Raw genomic sequence first — 23,133 nt, 5'->3', positions numbered from 1 at the left:
ACAGCCATGAAAACGAACCAAACAACACATGCAAGCTATTCACACGCATCAAAACGGAGAATCAAACCGTACAATCAACCATAAACTCATACACAGATCAAAGGATGACTCAAAACTTGAAACTCTAACTTCCCGTACCTGGAAAACCTAGCGAAGACCTCTACTACGTGACCACGAGCACGGCAGCTCCGAGAATGCGCTAAAGGACTGCGGTGAGAGTGGGACAGGACCAGACAGGTGGGTTAGCCAGGGCTCTTACAACAGATCACGAAAAAGTTACGAAAAGGGAACTAGCACGAACTTGAGAGTCACTTACATGGAGTAACGGAACTTCCCAGCAATGGAACCCTAGCAGAAGATGTGTGGCGGCTGCAGCTCAAGGCAAGGGCAACTTTTCTGAAAGTGTAGGGTACCCTAGGTTTTAGGGCAGACCTAAGGGCTTACATGTTTGGCCGGCCTTAGGCCCAACTACAAGGCTGAAAAGAAATAAATGGGCCTTACATTCTCCCCAACAAGAAAATTTTCGACCTCGAAAATAAAGACTCACCAGGCAAACAAATGTGGATGTGATTTTCTCATGTCCTCCTCTAACTTCCAAGTCGAGTCACCTGTCCTCCGATCCCAGATGACTTTGACAAGACGGCAACATTATTAGAAACGACTTGGCCTCACCGTAATTTCCTGTATTCTGATTTTCGATTCTTTCTTCTATGTTTTTGTGTTCGGGGAATTGGATTGTTGAGTTTTCTACTGAGATTCTGTTGTGATTTGAAGGTGCAGGATGAAAATGCAGATGGAAGATGAACGTGGTGAAGTTTATTGTGTATTTTCTGGTGTTGAATAATGCAGGGAGTTGGATAAATCAAGGAATTGATGAATGAACGGTGTTATGTGTGAGTTGGATATTGGTAAAATGGAGGGAAAATCTGTTTCTGAGAGCAGCGTCTCTAGTATGTGTGGGTGAACGAAAATGAATGAATGAGGAGAATGGAGTAGTGATTGCAGCGGAGGTGAAGATGATTGGTGTTGGGCGGATAAATCAATTCATACAAAGACGATAAACACAACACCAAATACAACTAAAACAAGCTCAACTCAGACATTCACATCACATGGATTCAAGAGAAATTAGGGATACTTACTTGTAGAGGGAACAAGACGCACCAGTCGCTCCTACTCCTCTTTCTCTGCCTTGGCTTCTCCTTCTTCCTTTGCGCTCTCTCTCTCTCTGCCAATGCTCAGACTTCTTTTGTTGGCGATTTTTTGTGTTCTCAAGACCAGAGAGTGAAAAAATGATAGTGTTTTTTTCTGTGACCAAGAGGTTTTGTGTGTTTCCTCATAACCGGGTATGTAGATGGGCGCAATTCCAAAATGGCGATTCCCCTTCCTTCTGTGCAGTCACTGCATTTTTCTCTCACCAAATCAATTTTTCTCTATTTTTCTTTGCCCCTTCCTCTCCCCTCCGTCCGTCCGTCCGTGTAGCATAACCATTTTTAAGATTATTTTTTATTTTCTGACAGTGTCATGCGGCGGACTCCCATTGGTGATGATTGGAGTGAATAAAACATATTAAGAAAATTAAAATTAAGAATGAAAACGTTAAATGTTGATTGGATCTAATAAAAAAAAACATTATCACAAATGATTTTTTCACAAACAATTTTTTAACAAAAAGTCGACAAAGTTAATAATTTGAGTATTTTTATTTTTTTATGGAAATTAGAAAGATAAAGTATTAATTCTCTCCTTTATTTATTTGTTTCTTTTTTAAAGTTTGGTGTGAGCCATTTTTTGTATTTTTAATTCATCTAAAAATTCAAAATTTCATGTCATTATTTTTTAATTTCTTTATGAACAAGAAAAAATAAATATTTTTTTATTTTTTTTTAAATTATTCCATTCTTTGTTTATTTATCATTATATAAAAACCTATTTTTAATTTTGTACGAAAATAATTCTATTCACTTAAACGAAATCTTATTGAACCGGATCCTATCTTTGCCGCCAAAAAGCCTCTGATGTTGCTGATGCATGATGGAAATCTTGAAGCATATTAAAGTTGCATATGAGTTGAGCACAAAGGACTACGAGAAAGAATCATACAAGCCTTGAAAATCAAACCTGACTTCTGCGAAGGATATCTTGCTCTTGGACGTCAGCAGTTTGAGCAAGCTATGTTGTTTTGCTCTTGTGCATCGGCATGCAAGGCCTCACCAAGCCACTCACATGGCTTGGAAATTGGCACCGGATGTGTTTCGAATTAGAGAATTAATGTTTCGGATGCATTCTGAATTTCCAGAACTTAGGTGTGATTCTAAATCGGTCGATTTGGAATACATTTCTGAATGTAAAAGTGTATTTCAAATTATTTAATCTGAAACTTTTTAGATTAGTTAATCCAAAAGGGTTAAGTATGTTTTCAGTCCCTGAACTTTGGTCCAAAATTGGAATTTGTCCCTGGTCGAAACTTTGATAAATTTTGGTCCCTAAACTTTAAAAATAAATGAATATAGTCCTTTTAACCCAATTTTGTTAACTCTTTTTTAAGTTTCGAACGCATTTCTCAGTAAATATTGAGTCGAGAATGTGTCAAACGGTGTAAACAACTCCAATATTTACTGAGAAATGCGTTCGAACTTAAAAAAGAGTTAACAAAATTGGGTTAAAAGGACTATATTCATTCATTTTTAAAGTTTAGGGACCAAAATTTATCAAAGTTTCGACCAGGAACGAATTCCAATTTTGGATCAAAGTTCAGAGACTAAAAACATACTTAACCCAATCCAAAATGTATCACTGGATCTAAAAATATATTTTAGATTGACCGATACAAAACTCAAGTGTGATTTTCGAATTGACCAACCTTGAATGCATTCACGAATTCGGTAGTGTATTTTGGATTGGCCAATCTAGAACATACCAGTATATTACGGAACAAACCAAGATATTTTGGAAGAGTCTTTTCACAAACCATCCAAGCTCACCTTCTTCCATTCTCATTCTTGGTGACTTGGGTGCCATTTGCAATGCCACCAAAGGTTGGTTCAACCCTTGCAGCTTCACTATGTGAAGATGATGTGAGAAGAAATGGGCTAACCTAACAAAAAGGATAATGATACAATGTCTCGCTTTTTGACCCAATTTTACCCGCTTACGTGGCATAGTATATTTTAATGTTTTGTTAAATATGAAAAGAGAACTGACGCGTGAGGTTAAGAATGATTTGTAGGTCACGCGCTTGTACAGGAAAAGTGAGAAAAAACAAGTGAAGACTATGATTTTGGGAAAACAGAGAGTGCGGTTTTGGGAAAGGAAAACAGAGGCGGGCTTTGTGGCTGTTATCTCCATCGAACAACATTGCCAATCGCTGCTGCAACTTCCTCCACAATTGCAAGCCCTAATTTTTGTGTTGTTCTTCTCCAAATCAAAGGCCAATTTGGTATGTTTTTCTTCCCCGATTGCAATCCTGTATTTTTATGTTATTCTTCCCCAAATGAAACCCTATTGTCGTATGTTCTTGTTCCCCAATTGAAATGTCATTTTTATGTGTTCTTGTTCCCCAAATCGATGCTCTCTCAATCCTAAATGTTGTTGTGGACTGTTAATTCGAAATGTGAACGGATTTGTGTAAGCAAAAATGGTTCGAATGTGCGAATGCTTTTGAAGAAGAAGCGTTTCGGCAGTTAAGCTTGGGTGGGTACAAAATGCGAACTACAGTTGTGTTGTTGAATGTTAGAAAGTGAGTTTGTTGGTTTCGACATTTAGGCTTGGGTGGGTACAAAAAGCAAACTGGATTTGTGTTGTTGGATGTTTGAAAGTTAGTTTGTTGGTTTTTGACTATCTTATGGATAATTTTATTGATCTGTGTCGAATTTGTTTAAATTAAATTTGGTTAATGTGTTTCATAATTTCAGGTCAGTTGACATGAGTGACGTTAGTGAAGATTCCGAAGGTAGTGAAGGTTGTGAAGTTGGAGATTGTAGTGATATAAGTCAGGTATTTTAGTTTTTGTTGCTTTATGACTTAATTTATATTTCAGTAGAATAAGTTTAACGTATGGTTTTTAATATGAATATTTGCAGATTAATTTCAGACATTCTTGTAGAACATAGTATATTGGTTTGTTGAACAAGAAGTTAAGTGTGGAGCAAAAACAATGTATTCAAGGAACACCGTTTTGGTGGTTTGTTTTGTTACATGAAAGAGTTAAGATTAGTCGAAAGCTTCTTTGTGAGTTAAGTAATGTGTGGGTGGAGAGCAGAGGAGGTTTCATGATTAACTCTGAATTTGTAGTGTTTAAGTTATTAGACGTATGTGTAGGCCTGGGGTTGGTTTATGGAGATAGAATTGATTTAGAGGAGGTTGACATTGATAGTGTTTGTAGGAAGAAATTTTCTGAAAAAAATGTAACAGTTACTATACTATATAATTATCTCTTGACTGAGTGTGAGTGTCTTGATGTAGAAGATTACTGTCGGTTGTACATTCTGTTAGACATATCTGAGTTTCTTTTGCCTAATAGAAATGGAACAGTCTTTTGTATTGTTATGGTACAGTTAATGAATAATGACTTTTCGAAAGTTTTTGTGGTGATTTGTACTGAAATGATTTAGCAGATAAATCTGATAAGTCTGTGGTACAAAAACCACATCTCAAAAAGACACTTATTAAATTTTAAGAAGACATGTCTTGTGGGAGATATTAATAGGCTCTAGTTGATATGTGACTGATATTTGTATTTTTTGGCAAAAGTTAAAGTTATGTACTTAAAATAAATTGTAATGAAAAATAATGTGTTTATAAATTGTCATGTTCGTGAATAAATTTTTTTTGTAAGAGTCATCATGAATAATTTTTTTTAACTATGTTGTACACAAAGAACATATGAAAAAAAAACAGTTATTGTATTGTAACAAGACACTTATGGAAGTCATTTTTAGGTGCTTCACATGAGTTGGAAATCATTTTTGAGTTGTTGTTACAATATTAAGATCAAGAATTTATGTATTTCAAATTGAAAAAATAAAAAATAAAAAAGTCCTGTTGGCCAACGAAATTTTTGCCACGTTGTTTGTACATAAAGTACATATGAAAAAGATAGTTATTGTATTGTAACAAGACAGTTATGGAAGTCATTTTTAGGTGCTTCACATGACTTGGGAATCATTGTTTAGTTTTTGTTACATTATTAAGATCAAGAATTTATGTATTTAAATTTTTAAAAATAAAAAATAAAAAAGTCTGGTTGGTCAACGAAATTTTTGACATGTTCTTTGTACATAAAGCACATATGAAAATGACAATTACTGTATTGTAAAAAAATACTTATGGAACTCATTTTTAGGTGGTTCATATGAGTTGGGAATGATTGTTTAATCATTGTTACAATATTAAGATAAAAAATTTATGTATTTGAAATTTAAAAAAGAATAAAAAAGTATTAGTGGTCAACGAAATTTTTGCCACGTTCTTTGTACAAAAAGTACATATGAAAAAGTCAGTTATTGTATTGTAAAAAGACACTTATGGAAGTCATTTTTAGGTGGTTCATTTGAGTTGGGAATGATTGTTTAATTGTTGTTACAATATTAAGATCAAGAATTTATGTATTTGAAATTTAAAAAATAAAAAATAAAAAAGTGTTGTTGGTCAACGAAATTTTTGACATGTTCTTTGTACATAAAGCACATATGAAAAAGGCAATTATTGTAATGTAAAAAAACACTTATGGAACTCATTTTTATATGGTTCATATGAGTTGGGAATGATTGTTTAATTGTTGTACAGTATTAAGATCAAGAATTTATGTATTTGAAATTTTAAAAAAATAAAAATAAAAAAGTCTTGGTGATCAACGAAATTTTTGTCACGTTCTTTGTACATAAAGTACATATGAAAAAGACAATTATTGTATTGTAAAATACACTTATGGAAGTCATTTTTAGGTGCTTTACATGACTTGGGAATCATTGTTTAGATGTTGTTACAATATTAAGATCAAGAATTTATGTATTTAAAATTAAAAAAAAATTAAAAAATCTTGTTGGTCAACGAATTTTTTGACATGTTCTTTGTACATAAAGCACATATGAAAAAGGTAGTTATTGTATTGTAAAAAAACATTTATGGAACTCATTTTTAGGTGGTTCATATGACTTGGGAATGATAGGCTGAATTATTGTGGCACCATAGTGGAGTGATTTAACAATCAAAAGCAATGAAGTTTAGAAATGTGAGAAGGTAATTGTCCTTAATAATGACTATCATAAAAATGGCATATAAACAACACACATATTGAATCCAAGAAAAGCAAATACTGCACAAAATATATAATTTTGGTTTTTTGTTCATTGCAAAAAAGATCAAATGTCATTGCCAAACAACAATCACATAACTTAGAATGTGTTTGTCAATGTCATCGAACTTCAATCATGACAACGTCCTATCCACAAAAAATGTGTTATCAATTCAACTTACAACCTGCAAAAAGGAATATAATTTGTTACGTTGTGATTGATGTAATAGAGTAAATATTTAACGAAATTGATATTATATTACTATACCATAATTTCGACGATGTTGCAAACATTTGAATGTTTAACTCATTGGTTTGATGCGAGGTTAATAAGGACATGAAACCTGAATTTGGAACACTTGAATTCTGCATCATATTTAAATAACAGTCAGCCATTAACGTGAATCACTAGTAAACAAGTCAAAGAAGTAAGTAAAAATGAAGATAGAAAAAATAACCAACATTTGTGGTATTAGAATGAACTATACTTTTCTGCGTGAATAAATGTCTTTTTCAAGTCTAGATTTGGTACGAGCAGTACTGGAACTGCTTCTGAAGTGTCTTTTTACAAAAACACTGGTTTGGACCCAATGCAAAACGCATCTAAATAATTTCATTAACGTGAATCATCAGTAAACAATTCAAAGAAGTAAGTAAAAATGAAGATAAGAAAAATAACCAACATTTGTGGTATTAGAATGAGCTGTACTTTTCTGCGTGAATAAGTGTCTTTTTCAAGTCTAGAGTTGGTACTGGAACTGCTTTTGAAGTGTCTTTTTACAAAAAAACATTGGTTTGGACCCAATGCAAAACACATCCAAATAATTCCATTAACGTGAATCATAATAAACAAGTCAAAGAAGTAAGTAAAAATGAAGATAGAAAAAATAACCAACATTTGTGGTATTAGAATGAACTGTACTTTTTTGCGTGAATAAATGTCTTTTTCAAGTCTAGATTTGGTACGACCAGTACTGGAACTGATTTTGAAGTGTCTTTTTACAAAAACACTGGTTAGGAGAAGGGGGTGGGGATAAGAACTGCATGCAAGTGCTTTAAGGGTTGCATTCCAATTATTGATATTCGATCAACACACCAAACAAGAATTTGGCCTTGTATTTATTTTCAAACTCATTGCAAAGCTCCCACTACTATTTTCCTTTCACTGGACCATTTATACCTACTACAATTATCAATTATCATGGCAGAAGATGCTAAACTGTTTAAATATCCTTTCCCACACAATGTTCAACCACAAATCAAGAAAGTAGAAGCAACAAAGTAAAAAAAATACCCACATTCAACCACATACACAATGTTCAACCACATCCGCAAATTACTGTAGAAAATTAAACAACTCATTCAACTATGGAATCAAAATCATACATTCAACCAATAACTATTTCGGAACTAACCGCCTTCAAACAGGGGTTTCTGATGAAAACCTACCGGGCAAAGATTCCTTGTGTGAATGGCCTTCAATGAACCAAGAACTACGCCACCAAGACTGCGGCAATGCGCCCAACAGTACCCACCAATTTCCAGCAAACCAACCACGTCCAACAACCCAAACCACTCTCGAGAAGTCTGCTCTCCGCTTTGACTGCTACCCACACCAAATATCAACAACAATAACCTTTGTGGAAGAAGAGGCTTTTGGGGAATAAAAAGCTTTGTGTTTGTGTAAGCTTGTGGAAGAAGAACGTTGCGGAAGAAGAAGAACGAGGGAAAACTGCAACAACTCAATTTATTTTTTTAAAATGTTATTTCAATTTCATGTGCATGCATACCACGCAAAAAAGTCTGCACGCTGCCTCCAATTACAGTAACACTTAAAAAAAATTAAATAACCTATGCCACGTAGACGAGTAAAATTGGGGTCAAAAAAGCGAGACATTGTATCATTATCCTAACAAAAAATAGAAAGAGTAGGTATAATAGACAAACAATTTAAAGAGAGAAACTAGATGGAAACAAAGTTTAAAGATTGGGCTAAGCTCATGTGTGCGAAGTGTAGTATGGCCCAACCTAACCAAAAACAAAGTAGGTATAACAAATAGATAGTCTACAGAGAGAAACAAGATTGTGCTAAGCTCATACCCATTTTCTGATTATCTTTTTCGCCTATTTCTCCCTACAACCCCATATTTTCTTCTTGCACCCCATAGCTCATAGTAAAAGACCTAAATACCCTAAATTTAAAAATTATTAAAAATTAAAAATGATAATATGAAAGTAACATTTCCCGCTATATTTAACTTAGTCGCATCTTCATACATAACTTATGCACCTTCATGCATAGCTTGTGCATCTCCACCGCTAGAAGCCACACTTCCATTGTCGGAAGGCTACAACAACTTGCATCTTCATTGGTGGAAATCTCCATTGTAACTTTCTTTGCCTCCATCACATTTCCATTGCAACGTTCTACACCTCCATATATTCAAGGCTCTGCACCTATTGCTCAAAGCTTGTGGGAGAAAAAGTGGGTTGTGTAAGACCCGGGAAAATTAAATAGTTATTTAATTAATTATTTAATTAGGATGGGTAGCGAGAACATCTAAAGCAATAAATGTGAGGGACTATGACGTGGAAAGTGCTAGCTCATTCGGTTGAGAGTACTTTATTGTGTGTGAGGACTTGGGTTCGAGTCCTATGTGTGTCACTTGGATGTTACTAAATTATGTATTTTTATGTAATTATGTATTGAATGCGTGGTGTCATGATAAACTCTTAATATTGTAGGATTTATCATGAAATAAGGATTGGTTGAATGGTTTGGTCTTGATTGGGTATATGCATGGGTATGGGTTCAAACCTTGGTGAGAACTAAATAAGTCCCTTTTGCCAAATTTTTCTTTTGCATGAATGTGAAAGGACTAGAAACCTAGCAGCCAAAGAAGAGGTAACCTAAGGGCTGGAAAACAGAGGGTTAATTGAACATTTGACTAGCATAGGTGTAATCCTTAAGCAGAGGAAGAGTGCACTGTAAAATTCGTACTCACCATAAGCAAGGTTTTTTTCTGAGTTTTGGGGCTGATTGAGAGAAGTGGTAGGGCTGAAATCACCAAGGCTTGGACTGGAAACAAAGGCTAAGGAGGCTTAGTGAGAGGATAGGCATACAAATTCGAATTTGGGCAAAGAATCCAGGTAAGGGGAGTTGTCTTTGATGTTTTAGATATATGTATATTGCGTTGTGCCTTGTTTGATTGAAACTGCAACCTTTGCCATCTGTTTTCGGCACTGTTCGATTAGGTTTCTGGGTTTTTCCCAGAAACTGCCTGGCGGTTTGGCCCCTATCGCCAGGCGGCTCATCAGAGATGAGCGTCTGTTCTTGTTTTGGCTTGAACCGCCTGGCGGCGATGAATTCCTGCCAGGCGGTGCGACAACATCGCGTTCCTTTTGATGTTTTTGATGCTATTTGTACAAGAGTGTATGTGATTTCTGTGATTGATGTGTGTGGGTGTGATCGAATACTTTGCTAGACCGAAATTGAATACCAATTTAGAGTATGGCAAGGTTGAGAGACGATTGTGTATGAATCGATTGGGGTTACGCATGAGTGTAAACATAGAGACACCTTTATGAATCAAATTGGGAATAGAACTAGCGCGTAATGCAGGTCTGTTGCGTCCTGATGATTGGAATTGATAGGAATGGAAACTGGAAAATGGATGGGGTATGCCATAGGAAATGGGAATCTGCGCTGCTGTAGAACACTGGTGTACCACCTGGCGGTGTGCTACGTGCCGCCAGGCGGCGATGGGTGCAGGTCTAGCGTTGTATGTTTAAAAAGGGGGAGAACATGATGGAAAGGAATAGAACTTGGATGAGTCATGTTTTTTTTAGTCAACTATTGATAAAACGGTATGAGATAATTAAGCTGTAGCATATAACTAGGGAAATTGGATTAATCATGAAGGTATGGGCATGATGTGGGAAAATTGTAAGAAGGTTAGTTTGTAAATATAAGAATAAGAGTTTAATGACAAGTCACAGGTCTGAATGAACATACTTTTTGAAATCGTATCGCTGGAATACGGGATAGTGAGATTGAAATTCGAGGTAGTACCATGATTTGCGTACAACGAATTATAAGTTAACTGAGTAGAGGGTGTGGTACTGTGATAATGCCATCTGAGTAGGGAATGTGGTATGAGGAAAGGTACTGTGTGGTTTCATTAGGAATTTGGAGAACTTATGGTATAGAGTTGGAGGGAATTGATGAATCGGAAGAGTGATAGGGAGATTGGGAATGGGAGTTATAGGCACTACGATCAGACATGAGGCTGGTTAGGAATTCAGAATGAGAGTGGGATTCACCAAGGTTGTTTTGTTACTTTGGAGAGACTAGGAGGGTGTGAGTTACTCTGAAAGAGAGGTGAAATCAGTGAGTGGTACTGTACTGTCACGGCGCCTGGCGGCTGGTTTGGGTGCGCCAGGCGGTGGGAGACCCATTAAGGGGGTCTGTAGAGGCTGGCGCCTGGCGGTGAGACAAGATCCGCCAGGCGGATGAGTGACAGTGAGCTCCTGTTAGAGGCCATAGCGCCTGGCGGTGGGACGTAAACCGCCAGGCGGCCTGAACCTATTTCGCCAGGCGGTACTGGTGGGTGCGCCAGGCGCTTGCGTGGCAGGTTATGAGCTGTGTGTGTTGTTTTAACTGATAATGATGTTTTGCTTGGATCGGGGGATGCTGTGCCATGAGCGGGTAGGTTCATGGATGGTGTGACATGTGATGATATGAGCGGGGAGGTTCATATCAAGTAACTCTCACGTGGGGATACGAGCGAGGTAGGTTCGTATGTTCCGTGCTCACGTTGAGAGATGCCACGTGCGGGAAGGTACGGGGGCTGGTGGATCACATGTGTTGGACTACGGGCGGGTAGGTCCGTAGAGTAGGACTACGAGCGGGGAGGTTCGTAGAGGCAGGACCACGAGCGGGCAGGTTCGTGTGAGCATCATGTTCCCGAGTCCAAGGCTAACCGATTGTATGATTTAAAGACTGTTAAGTCTTGGGGTTAGGGTCTTGGCCAATAATTATAGATAATGAATAAGATGGGTAAACGATCTATCTTGTGATTATATGCTTGTTATTTTATTTTCTCAGCTCACCCTTTCTGTTTGTGTTTGACGATGATCGTGTGATTCGTTACACGGGAGCAGATGTTGATACAGGTGGTGCTGAGGATGTTCAGATGGCAGAGTGAGGGCTAGCAGGGGATTAGAGCTAGAGTTTTACTCATATGTATTTTATATTTTAAAAGCAAATTTTGGGAACTTGTAACTCTTTATGAATTCAGTTATGAGTTTTGGCGCACTATCTTAATAAATTGAAATTTTCCCACGTTGGGATTTTTATCGAGATGGCTATTAATGCAATTATTTATTTTAATATTTATTTTTAAGTAATATTCCTTAGGGATGTTACAGGTTGTCCTTGTTTTGTGTCCCGAAGAGTGAGAGCTATATGGTTTGTTGTCTTTGGCATGTACTATTGCTAGCTAGGGGTATATTCGTTGGATGTAACCTTTACGATGCACTTTTTTTAGATTATGAATACATATTAGATTCTACAGTTCGACACAAGATTTCAGATTTAAAAGCATTCAAGATTGTACAATCCAACACGTACAAATAAATATCGGACTACAGTCTGGAAAGCTTTTGAATATGAAATCTCATGCCAAATTGTAGAATCCAGTATTTTAAAAATCCCAAAACACATTATGGGTTGTGTGATTAAGTATGTCAAATTTTCACTACTTTACTTGCGGAGATAAATGTGTTGTCTAATATATGTAGATGGTGAGAACAAGGGGAGGTTAGTCTCAAGGAGAAGGTACATAAAGACTTACGACATCTATTCGTAGAAGGGACCATGAAGAAGTTTGTAAGCCCCAACAAACTTGACTAGGATAGACACTTAATGACTTTAATACATTCTAAAATGAGTTTATTTTCTAACTTAACCTTATAAAATTAACTTTTAAGATGATAATTGCACCCCAATTATATGTTATAATTTGACCTTATTCTTATTCGACGTGAGATCTTCAAGATATATAGCCTTTGCTATATTCATGATCACACACATTCATTCATGATTGTTTATATCTCAAATACAATTATTAGATCTTCATCATCAAAATCTTCAAACACCTTCATATAATCAACTTGATTAACTTTAATAATTTGGGTTGCAGTTATACATGAGGAATTTTAGTCCCTTATGAAAAATGAAATTTATGATTTAATGGAACTACCCTAAGGAACAAGGGTTGTAGGATGAAAATGGATCTACAAGAAAAAAGGTTGGAAATTCTAACTTTGAAATGTTTAATGTTGAAGTTAAACATTTTGCAGCATATTTGTGATGATGATATCAAGTACAAGATGCATCTAGCGGGAAAAGGGTATATAGTAAGAAAGTAGTGGATTTAAATGAAATCTTCTTGTCTATGGCATTCATGAACATTGAGTTGGATTAGGTTAAAAAGAAGATTGCCCTCCTCTTACCATTGGAAAAAAGATTATGTTAGGGTGATGGTTGAAGATACACTACAAAAATTCATGTATATAACGATGTTTTAAATACGACGGTTAATTAAAACTGTCGCTTTTCGCAGTATAATACGTCAGTTTGATAACAGCCATAATGTACATGTATAATATAACGTTTCTAACTACCATATTTTACATTATCATATTATATTTAAAGTTATGTCATTTTAAAATGCCACTTTATATAAAATATTATTTTTATAATTTTATGAAATTATTTCGTGTCTCATTTTTGTCTCAATACTTACTTTTTTTTTGTAAACTTTGTTCCCTCTTTTTGCTATTTCATTTTCCCACTCAACAATTTAATATATTTTTTAACTTTTCAAAAATTTTTAGTTTCCAAAATCACAGCCAAATGACTGAAACCATTACTCTCACTTCACTCTCTATGTTCACTCTCTCCCCGTTCGCCACTTTCTTCTTTCTGCGTTCACTCTCTCCCCGTTCGCCTCTTTCTTTCTCCTTTCTCCTTCATTTCACCCTAAATCACTTCACTCTCACGTTCCCTCACGTCTTCGTTTGCTCTCCGTTTCTCCTTTCTCCTTCCTTCGCCTCCATTTGCGCCTCAGTCCACGATTGCCGCCGTTCGCATTTGCTCGATTGGGTTATTCAACCTCGTTCTGAAGGAGAAAGGTTCGATTGCTCGCATTTGCGCCTCAGTCCACTCCTTTTCTGTTTCTGGTATGACATTCATCAAAGTATTGTTGCATTTTTTAATTTAATTTTGCTTATTTTTGATTTGAGTGGCCAATTGTACGATTAGGGTTTTCTGTTTGATTCCTTCGCGCGAATGTGAATTTGAGTGTGAATGTGAATGGGGAATCAGAAGCATAAGTGGACGCAAGACGAAGAAGACGCGCTCATCGCCGGAGTTGAAAAGCACGGTTTCGGAAAGTGGAAGAACATTCTCAAAGATCCCCAATTCGCCCCTTTTCTCACTTCTCGTTCCAACATCGACCTCAAGGTAAATCCTTTAACAACCAACACTTTTTTCTTTTCTTCAATCCTATTACAATTGGGTTAGGGTTCTTAAAACTCCCCCTCTTTCAGGACAAATGGCGAAATTTGAGCGTCACTTTCCATATGCAATTCTGTTATCGTTATCATGCTTTGTAGATCTTGAGATTTTAGTTCCAGTTGTTTTCTAAGGTTTCTGACTTACCAGAGCAGTCTTATTGGAGAAGTAATCAACATTTTTTTGTATGTCAAAGTATAAATATTTTGGGTGGTAACAACCGACTTGTTTGCATTGTTTTAAATTATCCCTTTGTGATCTTCACTATTTAAGATCAATTCTTGAACTCCAAGACCTTGATAATGGTTTTGTTATGATCTTTTAATAGTAGTATGTTTAGGCCCTGCTCCTTTTCTGTGGTGGAGAGGAGAATTGGAAAATTACTTTAATATGGTTTGTTTATTGCCTATATTATTTTTAAGCATTACCATTTTTATTTGAGAATGATATTTGCTAGGTAAATCATGTATTAAATTATCTTTCCACTAACATTGTCCATGAAAATAAAACTCCTAAACATGCTCTTTTTATTAATTTTACTTTTAAGCATGCATTAACTAATTTATTTGTAGGTCCAGAAGTACACTAAAAGATTAGTATGGGTTCTTCAATAGTATTTTTCAGCAGTCTCTTCGTGGACATGGTATTCCAATATGGTTGAATATATATTTTTATGTTCCTGAAAGGCTGCAAGAAGCTATATTTCTAATTTACAATTTTTCGTGTCATTTGATCTGTCTCTGATTTGGTGTGACACACATTTGATGTATAACAGATGGGGATGCCCTCTAGGCAAATTCCCATGGTCATATGAAGAAAAAGAGATTTACTATCTTGTGGAAGGAAAAGTGAAGGTGTGGGTTAAATGAATCAGTTCAAATTTCTGCTGGTGACTTTGTTGTGTTTCCCAAAGGGATGAGTTGCACTTGAGATGTGCCTGTTGGTGTGGACAAGCACTATAAATTTGAATAAATCCTATAAAAGGTGCATTTTAGCTTTCAAGATGCTATTCTTTTCTTCTGTTTTTCTCATGCTTTTTGTACATTTCACTTTGTTTAGTAACACAGCGTTAACAATGGAATGGGTTGGATTAAAGTTGATGGTAATATCTCAATTACCTTTTTCCACAGAAGCAATATTTGACATTTAATTATTGTTTAAAGGAGAGAATCAACAAAATGAATATTTCTCCACGGATAAAATATTCAAATATGTATATAATAAAGACACCAGAACATATATAAGAAACAACATTTAAGTTTTGTTTGCTTATTTTTCCACTCACACTTTATTTAATTATGTGAAATTATCTTACTAGTGTTGATTGTATATGTTAATGATTGGTGTGTCTGAACCATTTCAATTTTCCAGATCTAATCCAAGTGTTTTCTGAGTTACTAAGGCATATCAATTTCATACAACATAGCGATCAATTGGGTTTGAAACTGTAAGTGACATTGCTCCCATATTAGTTCAAGAATTCAATAAATTAGTATTATTTAATCTGTATGGTTATTTAGTTGTATTTTGGTAATTTTCATTTTAAAACTGTTATTTTCTAAATATAGTTTGTTTAAATCCTTATTGATTTCATTTTTAACAGTATATCTATAAATTAAGGAAAGATATATAGTTTATATAGTAACAATTACACAATCGTTTGTATAATAAGTTGATCAAACCAAAGGTCCCATCTATCATACATTGGACTTTCTTTTTCATATATTTTATTCGTTCTTCTCATGCATTCAAGGATCTAATCAGAGTTCCTTAAAGAAAAGTTATAGATTTGTTACATGTTCGTAGTAGGAGAAATACATTCTTATATGGGTGGGTGAAAGATATATAATTTGCTTATTCGTTATGACTACAACCTTTTTTCTTTTCATAAATTGTGATAAACATTTATGGACTTTTGATATGTATGTGCAGTGTTGAACCATTAATTTTTTTTTACACATTTACCAATATTTTGTATTTATGTTTTTCTTCATGCACCAAAATTGCACACACTCATGGACACACACATATGTGAACACTTTTGAAATTGTAATAAATCATATATTGACTATTGGTATATTTATGTAATTATAAAGCAATTAGTATTGTGATCTAAATCTTTGCACTTTATATATTTTTACACAATCGTCGTCATACCTGTGTTGTGTGTTGTACTACGTATCTTGGTTTCCATTTTAGGGATCTTTCTGTTCTTCTTTCAATAGGCTATAGGCCCCCCCTCCCACGGGGACTTTCCACGCAAGCAGAAATGTCATATTGAAGTTTATGTCTTGAAGCTTGTTTTTAGTATTGTAGGAGTAATCTACTCTTTACCCTTACTCATATATACTATATTATTTCTTCGTTGCAGGCACCATATATTGAAAGTGGTGTGCCATCTCTGCATGAAATACTAGGATCAAGTGGTGGAAGCAAAACACCTTAGACTTAGGACTTTTAATGTTGTCTTTTTTTCTTCCTTAGATGCTTGAATATTTTGGTACTCTTAATGTTGTCTTTTTTTTTTTTCCAAATGCTTGAATTGGTGCTTTGATGTAGTTATGTTATATTGACAATGAATCAATTTAGTTTATCAATTTCTATTTAATAGTGCTATAATTTTTTATATATTTTAAATTATCATGAAAAAATAATTTTATCGAATTATGAAAGTATAAGAAATATTAAAAAAGAATAAATAATTAAATATTAAAATTACGTCATTTGATACATTTGATAATGACGTAATTAATCTCAGAATAAATTGTAATTAATTAAATTGGTGACATTTAAAAATGTCATAATATAATGATAATAGTGTCAGTTTAAAGCGTCGTTTTTCACATTATATTTGTCATCCAGTAAAAATATTATGTCAGCTTTAACTGACGCTTTTTGCCTCTTTAAGTCGCCACTTTATACGTTGTATAAAATGACGGTTGTTGCGGCGGTTCATCTATAACTGCCGTATTATACTTTGTGACGGTAAGAATTATGACATTTCAGGAAACTGTCGCTCAAGTAAATAACGACAGTTAAAAATGACGTAAATTACAAAAATAAACGTCGGTATTTACATGTTTTTTTGTAGTGATATTCAATAATATAGTAAGCTCAAGTGCCAATACGTATAACCAGTGATGAAATCCAAGTAGTGGCTTACACTAGTGAAAAATGGGTTTATTATGACAAGTAAAACATGTTTACTATAATAGGTATTCTAACATCATAATTGCAGGAGTCATAGACAGTGGCGGAACTTGGATAAAAAATGTAGGGGTGCCAAATTAGATTTATTATATATAATTTGTTTTTAGTTAGAAAAAAAAAGACTCATCATCTTTTCTCTTTATTTCCTATGTTTAAAACAAGGACACATAATAGTAGAATTTTAAAAAATATTACTATCATTCGCTATTATATCATAATAACAAACCATGAATATTATTTTAGATAAGTCCTCCGTACCTCATCAATTTGATTTGGTGGTATTGTCAAATTTGAGGTCGTTTTTCCCAGATCGTGTTCTAATGAATTTTTAAATTCATTATATGTAAGTCTAAGAACTTTAGATATTTGTTTTTGATTGTCTTGAATGGTTGGTTTTCATGAAATTTCTCAAGTTCAGTTAATGTAAATGCATTTTTTTCATCTTTATCATAAACCTTCCTCTTTAAAAAAAAGAATCAATTTTTTTACTTTTTATCATAATCTTTCTAATGTAAATTTATCACCTATCGCATATCTAGAAAAACTAAAATTTATATTCACAAATCACAGTGCAAAACATAACAAAACTCATACCACTTTAATTGAATAAGTAACATTGTATAAATTCAAAATTTAAAAAAAAATACCATAGGCACCGAAGAACACAAAATCCCTAAATTTCATAATTAAGGCTTATAATAATTTGGGATGAATTATAAGTAGGGTTCATACCAATTTCATAAAAGAGTCCTTAAAATCATAATTAGGGTTTATATTAATTTGAGATAAACTTAATTTGGGAGAAGCATCCTAAAAAGAATCATAAATTTAATATACATAAATCATAATAAGATACTAATCTTGATATGTGAGAGATCATGTAAGAATGTATACTTCAATTTCAATCTATGTGTTTCTCAACCTTTATTTTCCAATCTATCTCTTTGTATTTATTTCTTTTCACACAATAATTTACAAAGATCTTATAGCCAGAAAAAAAAAGAAAAAATCTAATCTCTTTTATAAATCAATGTCTCTATTAATTTAATTTATTTTATTTTGTATTATAATATTTTATAATATAAATTTAATATAATATATAAATATAATTTTAAAAAAATAAAAAAATATATAAAAAAAATAAAAAAAAAAGAATGGGGGAGTCGTGGCTCCCCTCTGTCACCATATAGTTCCGCCACTGGTCATAGAAAATATACACTTTCTATGACACTGCAAAAACCAACAATAGTAAGTCAGACTTATTATGATAGATATTTAAAAACCTAGTAAGTCCATTAATATTTGTTAAAGAAAATATCAAACAAGGTATGTTTTTAAATTGTATTTGTGTGTGTATTTATTAAAACCCAGAATAATTGTATATATAGTTCACACTCATTAATTATTTTTTTTAGTTAGCAGATCGATAAGCCTAACAAACCCATTTCCCAACCCTTGACCCATATTTTTCTCTTATTTGGGATCATGGATAAAGTGCAATGATGTGCTAACTCAATCAGCTTATTCTATTTCCAATGAAGTAGTAATTTCTATTGTAGAAGCAGTACACAACTCTACAGAAGATAAATTCTGGTTAAGCATCTCTCTTTGAACATAGAATGCTGGTCTTTTAGGCAAAGACACTATTTCACTCTTGTTCGCATGAACTGCACTGAACTGTAAAACAATTCAGATGAACTGAACTGTTATTCTTAAAAATAAACTGGACTGAACTGCACTGCACTATAATATAAACTGAACTGAACTGTTATAAACTGAACTATTTTATGAACTGCACTACGTCAGAACTGAACTGCACTATTTTTGGACTGAACTACACTAATTTTTAACTTAACTACATTGTTTTTGAACCGTTTTTGAACCGAATTGCACTGATTTTGAATAAACTTCACTCTTTTTGAACTGATTGTACTATTTTTGAACCGGATTGCATTGATTTTGAATTGAATTGCACTATTTTTGAACTGAATTACACTATTTTGAATCGAATTGCACTAATTACATATGATTGTACTACGCAATAATAATCTAAAGTTTATAATTTGAAAGTGCTTAGAAAATAATAATTGAAATATGCATCATACTTCAATACACCAATTAACATTTTTATAATTTTTTAATTTATATTAAAGTTTTCCGTAACTTAAAATGTAATTAAAATATTAAAATTAATATAATAAATATAAATATTTGTATTAACTTATTTTTTATATTTTAAAATCTTATGTAATATTACTTTTTAGTTTTACAATATTTATTATGTTGCGTAAAATGTTTTAAAAGGATTTATTTTAGAAAATTCTCAAAATTAATATTTTTTTAACATTTATATTCATTAAAATTTGTGTGAAAAATTTTCTAGAAATTTTATGAAGTTTTAAAATTAATATTTTAAGAATTTTTTAAAATAAATTCTCTTTAAAAAAGTTAATGCCACGTAATAAATATTTTAAAACTAAAAAATAATATTCTATAAGATTTTAAAATAAAAAATATGTTAGTACCAATATTTATATTTATTATACTAATTTCAATATTTAAGTTACAAAAAAAATTAATATAAATAAAAAATTATAAAAATGTTAGCTGTCACAAAATTTAATTTTTAAAAATAACTTACGTAAAATCATAACATAAAAATAACATTACATAGTAAAATTCATTCAAAATAAAATAAGATATTGAATTAATTTATAATTTTTTAATAAATTAATTATAAATATTTTATATTTTTTTCAAAGAAAGAGTAAAGAAAAAAATTAAGACAAAATAAAATAAATTTTTCAATATGAAAGAGAAATAATAGAACGTAAGATGTAAAACATATAAGTCCAATTCTTATCCTAATACCAATATTTTATTTGAAGTATTTTGCTCTTTCAATCTACTATAGTTCAATAGTTAATTTAGTTAACTTAGTTATCTTAACATAAGTTTAATTTCTTAAAACTGAACTATTTTATAATACAATTCAATTATTATTATTATGAATAGTTTAGTATATTTTAGTTTAATATAGTACAATTAAGTATAGCTTAGTATAGTTTAGTAAATTATGTCCAGTCCTACATATAACCACTGAAAGAAGTATTAGATGAAAAATAAATTTTATTTACACGTTGATACAAAAATAAAAGAGAGATTTAGCAAGTTTACTATGTCCCAACAACCCTGTTCGTATTTGATATGGAGTCATGTTGGGTAAACATTCTAGCCATTCCAAAATCTGAAATTTTTGGATTCATCATGTTCTCATCAAGAAGTATGTTACTGGTTTTCAAGTCTCTGTGAATGACTTTGAGTCTTGAGTACTTGTGAAGATACAATAATCCTTGAGCAATTCCTTGTACTATGTTAAACCGCTTATTCCAGTCTAGTAATTTGCTTCTTGTGCAGTCTTCCCCTTTCATATTATAGTGATATGTACGTTAGAATGTATACTATACACATGTAAAAGGCAAAAATGACTTTCTTTACGATGATAAACATGAGTAACTATAGTAAATATATAGTAAGAAACAATTGCGGTTTAGAAAGATCAATGTTCACCTATATGTGTTTGGATAGCTGGATAATAATAAAAACAAATTTTATCTGTTTGTCATCCAAAACGACAGCTAATTAGATAATGATTAACACATTTCTCACCGAAAAGATAGAAATCAAAGCTTTTGTTGGGCATATACTCGTAAACTAGAATCTTCTCTTCTTCATGAATGCAGCAACCAAGTAGTTGAACAAGATTCATGTGCTGAAGTTCGCATATAAGTGTTAGTTCATTTTTAAACTCCACAATTCCTTGTGCAGAACTTCTTGCAAGTCTTTTTACAGCAACCACCTCTCCTGTCGGCAAAGTTCCCCTTTGAAATGAGAACACAAGGTGATTAGTCAAGTCCTCTGAAGCAAAGTTATGAACGCATAATTTGAGTAGTTTAAATCACCTTATAAACTGGTCCAAAACCTCCCTGTCCTAGCTTGTTTTCAGATGAAAATTCATTTGTGCCCGCCATAACCAACGTATAATCGAATACTTTTAAACCGTGTCCCTTTTTCAAATCATTTCGAAAATCGTCTATTAGAGAGAATTTCACCGCCATTTGTTTCCTTTTCTTCTCTGTTCAGATGAAAATGAGAAATATTAAAATATAGAAAGATGATCGGGAGATTATTCGACAATGAGTTTGAAGTATGTAACTACCTTGAAGAACATGTTTTCGTTTCTTTATGGCTAACAATAGAATGGATGTGCATGTTATCAGCAAAGTAGTTGCTATTATTGTACCTATCCATATCCACCTTTTTGTACCTGCGTACAATAATTAAAAATCTTCCAGTCAATTATTAATTTTATGGTTTTATAATTTTTTCAAAGCCATTGTTAAGCGTTATAGCATATGACTGTATTGTGTTTCTATATGGAGACCAAAGAGTGTCAAAAGAAGAAAACAATTTCAGCGCAATTCCCTGAAGATCCGCACTGAAGTTGTACAAACAAAACTATTCACTCTTCTTATGTAATGTAGGTTATGATTAGAATCAGTAGACTTTGCTGTAAATATTATAGGGTATGATTGGAATCATTAGAAATGAAAGTTTTTTTTGTGCATGAAAAATGAAATGAAGTTGGCATTAGACCTACCATGATGAAGAGGGGTTATGTTCCCTTTTGTTATCCAGTATGTAAAAGTCAACACCCGAAACGTCAACTATATAATCTTTGGACGAATTCCAATTATAGAATCTACATCCAGTTCCATCAGGGTAGATTTCGGTGAATCCATTGCAATTACAATCGCTCCAGCAAGCAGCCTCACAATCACTGTGACTAATATTCTGATTGTCATCATATGTTTTATTTTGGTAATTAAGGCGAAGACTCTTTTTGGTGAACACATCACCAGGACTCCTGCACTTAGGTATACCCTGCCAACTTTGGCACCCTCCTTCTGTGTTATATCCATAACACAAATCAGCCCTTGCAACATATCCCTCTTTATTATTGTAAGATAACCTCCCAGTATCCGAAAGGGACCACCAACGTGTAAGGTTTTCATTTGTAGATGTGAAAGAGAAGCTGTCTTCTTCCTCATTCGACACTATGGTGTAGATCAACACTACTTGTGCAACTCCTGGGATGTTCTCAAATCTATTGTTCCTCAGTTTCCCGCTTTTCCAACAAACGTTTCCTCGTCTTCTTATTATCAATTCTTGTTCCGTCGGTTCCCATTCAAGACTAAAGGCCCCTGGGGTCGCAAGCTCAATGGTGATCTGTGAAACAAGTAACCAACGCTGGCCTGTTTTGTGATTAACACCTAACTTCATGGTGGGGACCTAAGTTTCAGTGAGGTAATCAAAACTCTGCCACAGAAGAATGTTTGTCCCATTGGGGTGAAGGTGTTGAAGCACAAAGTTCCCTGTGTCCAACAAAGTAGCCACAGTGTTGCTGATAGGTTGAGGAGGAGAATACAAAATTATTGGTTTCTTCACAGATCCAGATTCTATTTTCAGCACGCCTGAGAAGTTTAGGGACAGAACTGCATCACTCTGGTCGACCGATTGTTCTCTATTACCCTCCCAAACTATCTGATTGTCATATGCACTTTGGACTGCCAAGTAAGTAAAATCTTCATCCGGAATTATAATCGAATAAAATTCAAGAAAATATTTGCGACTCTTTGAATATAGTAATGGTGAAGAATAATTCAGTGTATCACCGGGCTTTAAACTGTCATCTGCTGCGTGAACATGAACAGAAGAACTCCAACACAACCACAAGTGCATGAAAGCAAGCAGAAGTTTCTGTAAGATAAGCCTCATAGGATGCTTTAAATATGGAAAGGCTAATCTGTGAGAGGGTGCTTTGCGAAGGAATGAGAGAGTGATACTATATATGTGGGTAAGTTGAAATAGTATGCATGTATTTTTTAAGTCTAATTTTTTGTTATACTGCTGCCACTTAAATTAAACATATATATGATCAAATGGGAAATGATTAATTGACTACTTTTTTCTTACTACTTCTTTTTTC

The 23,133-nt window shown here is 33.5% G+C and overlaps 1 long non-coding RNA gene and 1 pseudogene across 1 annotated transcript; one reads left to right on the top strand and one right to left on the bottom strand.

The window, feature by feature from the left end:
- LOC114170126 (G-type lectin S-receptor-like serine/threonine-protein kinase At1g67520) overlaps nucleotides 1-22,922 on the bottom strand; it is a 37,689-nt pseudogene extending 14,767 nt beyond the window's left edge.
- On the top strand, nucleotides 13,622-16,493 carry LOC114169236 (uncharacterized). Its single transcript, XR_003600860.2, has 4 exons — nucleotides 13,622-13,823; nucleotides 14,650-14,858; nucleotides 15,246-15,321; nucleotides 16,246-16,493. It is a non-coding gene; the product is annotated as an uncharacterized LOC114169236 (long non-coding RNA).
- Nucleotides 22,923-23,133: the final 211 nt, after the last annotated feature.

Source organism: Vigna unguiculata, chromosome 11, assembly GCF_037176805.1.
Source record: "Vigna unguiculata cultivar grain cowpea cultivar isolate G323 ecotype 2 chromosome 11, ASM3717680v1, whole genome shotgun sequence".
Lineage (NCBI taxonomy): Eukaryota > Viridiplantae > Streptophyta > Magnoliopsida > Fabales > Fabaceae > Vigna > Vigna unguiculata.
Note: the sequence above shows the minus strand (reverse complement) of the source record. Positions and strands in the feature narration are given on the sequence as shown.